At 36.9% G+C, this 10187-nt stretch overlaps 1 pseudogene; it reads right to left on the bottom strand.

Moving 5' to 3' along the window:
- Window positions 1-962: 962 nt before the first annotated feature.
- Window positions 963-1045, bottom strand: LOC112928899 (U4 spliceosomal RNA; annotated as a pseudogene).
- Window positions 1046-10187: the final 9142 nt, after the last annotated feature.

The following is a 10187-nucleotide window of genomic DNA, read 5'->3' as shown; positions in this document are numbered from 1 at the left end:
AGAAAGTCCCGGATCAACCACAATGTGCAGTCCAATGCACTGTTCACAGGTTTGTAGAAATGTATCAGGGTTTTGATTAATTACCTGGTCTTAGCCTTGATGTTAAGTCTTACCCTTAATCATGGCCATGTGAACATGCATTATGGATCGTGAAACCATTCACCCACAAAGGAAGTTGTTTTGCTGACATTTGATTTTGCCATTTGTCAGCAACATGATATGAGAAAGGAACCATCTTTTGACAAGAATTGCTCTAAATTCTTCTAGAGATATGTTGGGGAGGCACCAACCTCTGCAAGGAATCTCATGATTGTTCTTCCAGTCAACGTTCATGCTTTGAACTCTATTGGTTTGAGTCCCTCAGCATCAGTCAGCAAAATCAAAGGTGACAGGTCTTCCATAAAACATAGGTTTGTCCAGTGTGTTGTTGACTCACACTCTCTTGTGGTAGCCCATTCATTGTCATCTCTTTCTCTGTAGTTCTGGGGGGGGGGCATCAGGGGAGCTGTAATTTAGGCCCCTCCTTCCTTAGCCCAGGCTGCACTCAGCCTCACTGCTCTGGTCCAATGTCAGCCATGTCGGCTTTCTTGCATCGATTCTTCATTTTCGTATTCATTCACTCATTCATTCATTGAACAAATATTGGTTGAGCACCTACAATGAGCCATGCAAAGGGAACAGCATGTACAAAGGCCAGGAAGGAGAAGCAGTGGGAAGTAATTTTAGGTCAGCAGTCATAGGGGGTGCTGCACTGGGACAGTCCTCCCTTGCACAGATACGTTTCAAGGCTTCTCTAGCATGATCTGGCATTGCGCATCTGTATGCCACATGATCTGTGTCCCCACCCAAACTGTACACACAGTAGACCAGCCTCCTCCTTGCCTCTGAGGTCCTGACTATGGACTTCCTCCAGCCTGCACTGCCTTTCTCCTCTCTTATCCACTGCCATCCTTATTAACTTTATTTTTGAAAACTTGATTTCAATTAGCAATAATCACGCCTCGGATAAACCTCATTGGAGATGATACTGCCACTGCACAGAGCTTGAAAACTTGATTTCAAGCTTACTATTTTCTTCTCTCAACTTAGGGCTTGATTATTAATGATTCTCCTTTTATTTGGGTTTTAAAAGCTTTTTGCTTGTGCAATTCTTAGAGCCCTGATGAGATGAAAAGATGCTTCATAGAAAGAATGGTTCAGGAACTTTTTTAAAAAAGATTTTATTTATTTATTCATGAGAGAGAGAGAGAGAGTCAGAGACACAGGCAGAGGGAGAAGCAGGCTCCATGCAGGGAGCCTGATGCAGGACTCGATCCCGGGTCTCCAGGATCACGCTCTGGGCTGAAGGGGGCGCTAAACCGCTGAGCCGCCCAGGGATCCCCTGGTTCAGGAACTTCTATGGAATTCTCTCTTGCCCAGAGAGAGGGTTGAGGGAGACTTGAAGCAGGGAACCAGTGAATGTTCTTAGTTATAGACAGCAGGACCTAGTCTAGCTAGTTCAAGAGGGAAAAGTGCATGTTTTATTAGAGCCTGTTACGTGACTCAGAGTGTCTGGGAGAGAGCCAGAGAACCAGGTTTGGAGGTGCTTCAGGGAAGCATAGCCTCCTTCATCATGAGCTATGTCAGTGAGGGCATCACTACCACCTGGCCCAGGCTGGCAGCTCATGCACAGCCCTGATGTTGAGTTAGGACACATCACTAGTCTCAGTCACTGCTATCTCTGGGACATCTCTCCTTCTATCCCTTCAGAGTGGAGTGTCTGGCTGGCGTGTGCTTAACTGAGTCCCTAGGTTCCAAATCAGAGTATTACATATAAACATCTGACCAGTGGAGCCCAAGTCACATGCCCACACTGCCAGGAAACTGGAAAACCAAGTTTTTGGCATTTATTGTAGGGTAGTGAGGATTCATAGGTAGAAACACTGTAAGCATGGGAAAGGTGTTCAAATGTGATGGACAGACAAAAACAACAACTAATGAGGACGACATATGGATGGGAGGAAGAGTGGGGATAGAGTAAGAAGGGCCTCCACTAAATCTACAAAGTTGACTCATATCTAGGGGTCATCACCCACCCCACTTGCTTTTTTTCTCCACATCAGATCTCTCAGAAAGATCTGATTTATTTCTTAAGCATGTCTTAAAGCCACATGCCTCCCTTACTATCATTCTAGTTCAGGATTAACAAACTTTGGTCTGCAGGCCAAATCCAGCCCACCTCCTGTTTTTGTAAACCAAGTTTTATGGGATCACAGACACACCCATTTGTTAATATGTTGTCCGTGACCATTTTGAGTAGAGTAGTTTCGCTAGAGACCATATGGCTGACAAAGCTTAAAATACTTACCTCTTTGTCCTTTACAGAAATAGTTTGCTGACCGCTCTCCTAGTCTATGCCAGAACCATCTCTTACTGGACTTCTTCAAGAACTTCCTAAAGAACCCCACATTCCTTATCAGTGAGTACGTCTAATAGTTAGAGTACTCATTGCAAAATACAAATACGATCCTGTCAGTGTAAGATAAAATTATTCAATAAACTCTCATTATACTTAATATAAAGAACAACATCCTCAAAATGGCAATGAGATCCTGCAAAATTTAACAATATGCCTGGTTGGCCAGTGGGACAATAATAGTGAAAGACATCAACAGACATGATTAGGATATATGATGTTTCTTTGATGATCAGGGATGAGAGGTGATATTCTGACAAAGCATGAGTTGACAGCTCACACCCAGGTATTGGATACAGGGAGAGGCTTCCACTTTTCCCAAGTCCCTCTCACACACACACACGCGCGCGCACACACACACACACAAAACAAAAACATAACAGCTGCTGTGGATAAACACTCCATGGAATGAAGATTCAACCAGTAGCAAGAAGCTTGATTTTGTCATTGTCCTACAATTAAAAATACCTTTTTGTCTCCCTCTCCTCTCACCCATCTTTCTGATGTGAAGTATCTGACTGTGGTGCTGCTTGCTCTTCAGATGCAAATGATAAGTGCTTTATATCCTGGCACATTTCTCTTTATTGCAGGACTACATAAATGAATGAATTAATGGTTAATTTTCCGGGCATGGGGAACTCCAGTAGGGCCCATGTTTCAAACATGCATAAGGCCCATTCCTGAAATGAACCCTCTGATCTAACATTAAATATCCCCACAGTATCATTTCTGTAGATTTAGCTTTTTGGTTTGGTTGGTTCATTCAGGTTTTTTATTTTGTTTCTATGTTGTTTTATCTTTCTGAACTTCTATTTTATTATGTGTAGTATACAATTATTACTTGAACTGCATAATAAAGGTAAAGTATGGTAGCAATCAAATGAATCAATTACATTATCAATTGAATAATTTGTCTATGTTCTGAATATATTTTATGTTTTTTTCTGTCCCTTTGAGGTTAATAAGTTCAAAGAATTAAAATAATAACTTTTAAAAACAGTTTTTTATTTTAGTTCCAGTTAGTTAGCATGTAGCGTTATATTAGTTTCAGGTGTACAATACAGTAACTCAACACTTCCAAACTAGTAATAGCTTTTTAAATTTTATAAAGCCTCCATATTACTACAATTAGTCATCCTTCTCTTCAGACTACCACTCTATTATTTTCAATGCTATTCCCTGCAACTGCTGAAGATATTTTTACTATATGCCAATACCAAGGTATTTTCTCCTGCCCAAACATGTAATGAGTACTCTCTAGGGGGGTCCCGGGGATACCTATCTCACATACACCTGCCTACCTACCTGGTACCTATCCACCTACGTACCCACCTACCTACCAAAATACCTATTGTTTATTTATTGGTTTGGAATACAATTTATTGGTTTGGAATAGAAGCTAAAATGTGTTGTAGGACTATACAACTTGGGCATAATGACAACAGGCATATTATTTATTTTTAGACATTTTAAATAGAATTTTTATTGAAATATGATACATATGCAGAACACAAAATACACAAAGTACAACATAGTAGAGCTCAATGGATTTTCCACAAAGTGAACACAGCCATACCACCACCCAGATCTAGTCAGTGCCCCTCCAATTGTGTTTCTTCTTCTTCTTCTTCTTCCTCCTCTTCTCCTTCTCCTTCTTCTTCTTCTTCTTCTTCTTCTTCTTCTTCTTCTTCTTCTTCTTCTTCTTCTCTTCTTCTTCTTCTTCTTTCTTCTTCTTCTTCTTCTTCTTCTTTCTTCTTCTTCAAGATTTTATTTATTTATTCTTAAGAGACACACAGAGAGAGGCAGAGACACAAGCAGAGGGAGAAGCAGGTTCCCTGCAGGGGAGCCCGATGTGGGACTAGATCCCGGACCCAGAATCACGCCCTGAGCCAAAGGCAGATGCTCAACCGCTGAGCCACCCAGGCATCACTCTTCTCTTCTTAAGAAGACACCATTTATACTGGATTAGAGTTTACTGAATACATTTTTGGGAAGAATGCAATTCAACCCACAGTAGTCAGTTTTAAAGTTCTGTAGTTAGTTGTATATCTAGTTATGATCATTATATCTTTTTGGTAAATTGATATTTTGTCATTATACATTGTCCACCTTTATCCTTTTTTTCTCCTCTAAATTCTACTTTGTCAGATACTAATATAAATGTTCTAGGTTTTTAAAAAAATAGTATTGGCAAGCTAGACTTTTATGCTTTTTACTCTTAATCCATGTATATTCTATATAGTTCCAGATGGTTTCTATAGTTTCTTTCAGTTATATATTTATCAATTTTGATGATCTTTGTCTTTTACTTGGTATCTTTACACCACTAGTATTTAGTGATGTTGATATGTTTAGATTTAAATCTACCATTTTATTGTTTTCTGGTTTTTATTCCTCTGTTTCTTCTTTCCTGCCCTTTTTGGGGTTTTCAGATATTATCAGCATTCTACTTAATTGTATATTGTGTTTTTAAATATATTTATATAATTTCTATTTGTTGCCCTAGGAATTAAAAAATACAATCTTGGGGTACCTGGATGGCTCAGTGTTTGAATGCCTCAGTTTAAAAATACTTTCTAAAAAATAAAAAATACAATCTTAATCTCTAGCATTCTACTTAGAATCAACACTTTACCACATTGTGTGTAATGTAGGAAATGTACCACAATAGAGGTCCCTGTATCCTCCCTTCTTTGGTTATGGTTGTCTAATATATTACATCTGTATAAAATGAAAACTCCTTGGGACAATGTTTTAATTTTTTATTTCAATGAACAAATACATTTTTAAAGAACTCAGTAGGGAAAGAATAGCCCCCTATATTTACCTAGTTATTTAGCATTTCTGTTGTTCTTCCTTTACTTCCAGAGTTTTAAGTTTTCTTCTGTTATTATGTCCCTCTGTCTGAAGAACTTCCTTTAGCAATTCTTCTAGATCAGGCTTGTTTCTGGTAACAAAATTTCATAGTATTCCTTCATATGAGAATGTTTTTATTTCACCTTCATTCTTAAAGGCTACTCTTGCTGGAAATTCATTTTTTTATCCAACAAATGGATAATCAGACTTTCTATTTCTTCCTTTGTCAATTTTAGTGAGTTTCTTTTTTAAAATTGAGGGTTTCATCTAGTTTTTAAAATTTATTGGCATAAATTGTTCATGATCTCTTCCTTCAAATGTTTAGGTTCTATATTTTCATTCCCTTATTTATTCCTGCTATTTGTGACCTGAGCCCTCTTTTTTTTTTTTCCTTCACCAATTTTCCTAAGGGTTTATCAAGAAAAAGATAAAGGACACAAATTACAAATATCAGGGACAAATGACTAGTGCAGCTCTGAATATGAATGTACATGTCTTCATGTGGGCATATGTTTTCATTTCTTTGTGTAGATTATTAGGAATAGAAATAATGGATCATATACTACATTTATCTTCATTTTTTAAAGAAACTGCCAAATTGTTTTCTGAAGTTTCTGTACTATTTTGCATTCTCATCAGCAATGAGTAAGGCTCCTAGTTTCTCCAACTTCTCATTAATAGTTTGTATTATCTTTCTTTTTGAGTATAGTCATTCTAGCTGGTGTACAGTGATATCTCATTATGATTTTAATCTGCATTTCTCTAAAAATTAATGGTGTTATATTAAGCACTTTTTTGTGCATATTAGCCAATTCTATATATCATTTGATGAAATGATTGTTCAAATACTTTACCTGTATTTTTGAATTTTTGGTCTTATCATTGAGTTTTAGGAGTTCTTCACATATTCTAAATAGGAGGCATTAAAAAATCCAGGATGTTTTCAGTCTGCCTTGTGTTTTATTGTCCTCTAGTTCCTTTTGAGTCTTGTACTTTATGTGTGCATCCCCAGGGTAAGCCAGGAGTGTGAGAATAGCTCGGAGGTGCTCTGTCTCCACTGACCAGGTGTATAGACTCAGCTAAAAATATGTTTGTCCCAATCAGGACCATACCCTCAAGCTACTAGAATGAAGCCATTGACCTTGCCACTTGTTTGCCTTACACACAGAAAAATTGCTGGTCTTCCTGGCCTATCTTCTCCTGGTGGAATCTCCCCATCACCTGTTTCAGGAGGTAGTAATGGAAGTAGCCACAGCCCCAGGCCTGAATGCCACAGAATCCCATTGTTCTTATCCTGAATTCAACAATTTATCCCAGATTGTTATTTATGACTTTGGTAGAATTCTAGAGTAGTGGCATAATATTACTTGTTGATTTTGTCCAGCTTTATAGTTACTTTTTGGGCAGAGTATTTGCCAATCTTCTTGGCCGTAAATCCTGGACTTCCTATCTTGGATTTATATTTTCTTCTTTTTAATATATGCATTTAATTCTTTTTTAAAAAAGATTTTATTTATTTATTCATGAGAGACCAGAGAGAGAGGCAGAGACATAGACAGAGAGAGAAGCAGGCTCCCCACAGGATCCTCATGTGGGACTCGATCCCAGAATCTCAGGATCACACCCTGAGCCAAAAAGCAGACACTCAACCACTGAGCCACCTAGGCATCCCTATGCATTTAATTCTATATATTTTATTTTAAGAACAGTTTGAGCTGCATCATGTAAGTTTTAATAAGTCTTATCTCACAATTCAACTTAAAATATATTTTTATTTCCATTTTGATTATTTATTTGCCTTGTGTTATTTAAACTGTATTGTCTAATTGCATACTGTGGGGAGTTTTAATAATCTTTTGTTATTGATTACTAGTTTCATTAAACTATAAAACTATTTTAGAAGAACATAGAAGAACTCTAAATCAGTCATGAGTTTGCCCCCCAGAGGACATCTGGCAATATCTGGAGATGAGTGCTATTATAACTAGGAGAGGGGAGCTGTTACTGGCATCCAGTGGATAGAGGACAGGAATACTGCCAAGCAACCTATGATGCACATAAAATCTCTCATAACAAAGAATTTTATCAAGCCCAAATGTCAATAGTGTCAAGGGGGAGACACTGAAGTAGGTTGAGACTATACAGTCTAGCTTGTGGGACACCTGGGTGGCTCAGCGGTTGAGTGTCTGCCTTCATCTCAGAGTGTGATCCTGGGGTCTGGGATCGAGTCCCACATCGGGCTCCCTGCGAGGAGCCTGCTTCTCCCTCTGCCTATGTCTCTGGATCTCTCTGTGTCTCTCATGAATGACTAAATAAAATCTTTAAAAAAAAAAAAGTCTAGCTTGTCACAAATTTTGATAAATGTTCCGTATCTACTAGAAAAGAATGGGATTCTGTCAATATTCAATTCATTTTCCTCTATTAGACTCAGATTTGTTCATCATGTTGTTAATAGATTCTAGATTCTTACTATTTTTTGTCTGCTTGTTCTACCAGTTACTAAGAGAGGCATGTTAAATTCTCTCATTTTGTTTATAAATTTATCTCTTTGGTTTTTGTATTTATGTATTTTGAAGTAATCTTTAGGTCCATATAAATTTTTCTATCTTCTTGGCTATAGACCTTAGGAAATCATCTCCAGTAATGTTTTGTGCCTTAGATCTGATATTAAATCAGGTTTTTTATGGCTAATGTTTCCATATCTTTTCTCCATCCTTTAATATTCAAACCTCTCTATAATTTATCTTAATTGTCTCTTGTAACTATGACTTTGAGGTTTTATCCATCTAAGAATATTTGTCTTTGTTTGAAATATTCAGGCAATTTACATTTGATATCATTTGGGTTTATATTTACAATCTTAATGTTTTTCATTTGTTACCTACTTTTGGTACCTTTACCTCTCCTTTCTTCAAGTTTTTTTTGATTCATCAAATATTTTTAATATTCTCTTTATTTTCTGTAAGTTTTTTTTTCTGTTCTTTTAGTGGTTTTCCTAGATATTAAAAAATAAATTATTGAGTTATTAGGATCTAATATGTTAGTACTTTCACCTCCTCCCAGACAATCCTTAGAATATTTAACCTCCATTTATTCTAGCATCTTTGATGTTTTTCATGTTAGTTGTTACCATACATTTTAATTTTGGATATGTATTTTAAATTACAGAAGACATTGCTCTTTTTGTATAGTCAATATGCCTTGCTGGCTGTCCACATATTTCCCTCTCTTACTGTGGTCTTTATTCCTTACTGCATACCCTTAATTCTATCAGATAATTTTCATTGTACCAGAACTCCCTTGAGTCTTTATTTAGCTCACTCTTGCAAGCAACAAATTCTCTTTGTATAGAAACTTATTTTTGTCTTCATTATTAAAGGATATTTTTGCTGAGTATGGAATTACAAAGTGGCAGTCATTTAATTTCAGTATTTTAAATATACCATTCTGTTGTCCACAAGCTACTGTTGTTTCTCTTGGGATATCAGCTGTCTATCCTAATATTGTTCCTTTTAAAGGTAATGCATCTTTATATTGGTTGCTTTCAAGCCATAGAATTGAGTTTAGAGTGGTTTGGGTATTAGAAACATGGTGTGGATGAGAGTATGTGGGCTTTGGGTGGGTATTTCCCCATCCCACTGGCTCTTACACATTCTTTACTCCATGGGGAGGGGCACTGTGTTGTCTGCTCAAGATGCTACAACAAAATACTATATATTGAGTGATTTAAACAACAAATATTTATTTCTCACAGTTCTGGATATTGGGAAGTCCAAGATTAAGATGCTGGCAAATTTGGCTCTTGGTGAGAACACTCTTCCTAGCTTGTAGATGGCTGCCTTCCTGCTGTGTTCTCATGTAATAGAGATAGCTTTGGTTTCTCTCCTTCCTCTTATAAAGACACAAATCCCCCCACAGTGGCACCACTCTCATGACCTTATGTAAACCTAATTACCTCCCAAAGATCCAACCTCCAAATTCCTCTTACTATGGGGTTAGGGCTTCAGGATATGAATCTGGGGAGATATAAACGTTCAGTCCATGGCAGGTACAATCAGAGGAAAGGGCCAGAGCAGGGACTGCTAAAGTGTACTTTTTGTCTGAGTCAAATAGTGATACTGATACTAAGTACTGAGTCTATAACAAGGATTAAACTGTAAACTTGGAACTAAATGTAAATAAACAAAAATGGCAATTAGGATAACAGAGTCAAGTTTTACAGAGTAAAATAATACATACTTTAATAATACAGAAACTATATATATAGTTTATATATATAATATATATATATTTGTATATATATATATAAATTGAGCAATGAAAGAGGAAAAAGATAAGAGGTAGAAAAGTATGCTGATTTCCTCATCGTTAACAGCTAGAAATCAAAGCATACCATTTAAGTTTCACAAATCAAGTATCATCTATCCTATAAAAAGCATACTTCTGTTACATGAGTTAGGCCATACGTGATTTGAAGTTAGTAGATATGGTGCTGGTATAGTGAGGAAATCATTAATTCATGTACGATATTTATCACCGTGTCAATATTTTAAACCACCAGGAAATAATGGCTGAATGTAGCAAGCCACAGAAGAGTATGGGACTATACACACCATACAGCTGTTCCATATTTTCTTTCTTGGATCACTTTTTCCATGTGCACTATCTTTGAGGGATTATTGCACATAACTCTCCGATCACTATGTATTTGCCCCTTGTTTCCAGACATCAGCAGATCCAACACTTGCAACACACACACATGAACACACACACACTAAACTTTAATAAGACTAGGAAGAATAGAAATAGAAAATAATGTAGTAGAAAAGGAGAGTGAGAAATAAAAATTAAGCAAACATATTTATTGTCTATTTTA

This window comes from Vulpes vulpes, chromosome 4 (genome assembly GCF_048418805.1).
Source record: "Vulpes vulpes isolate BD-2025 chromosome 4, VulVul3, whole genome shotgun sequence".
NCBI classification, from domain to species: Eukaryota; Metazoa; Chordata; class Mammalia; order Carnivora; family Canidae; genus Vulpes; species Vulpes vulpes.
This window is presented reverse-complemented; position numbering and strand designations above follow the sequence as displayed.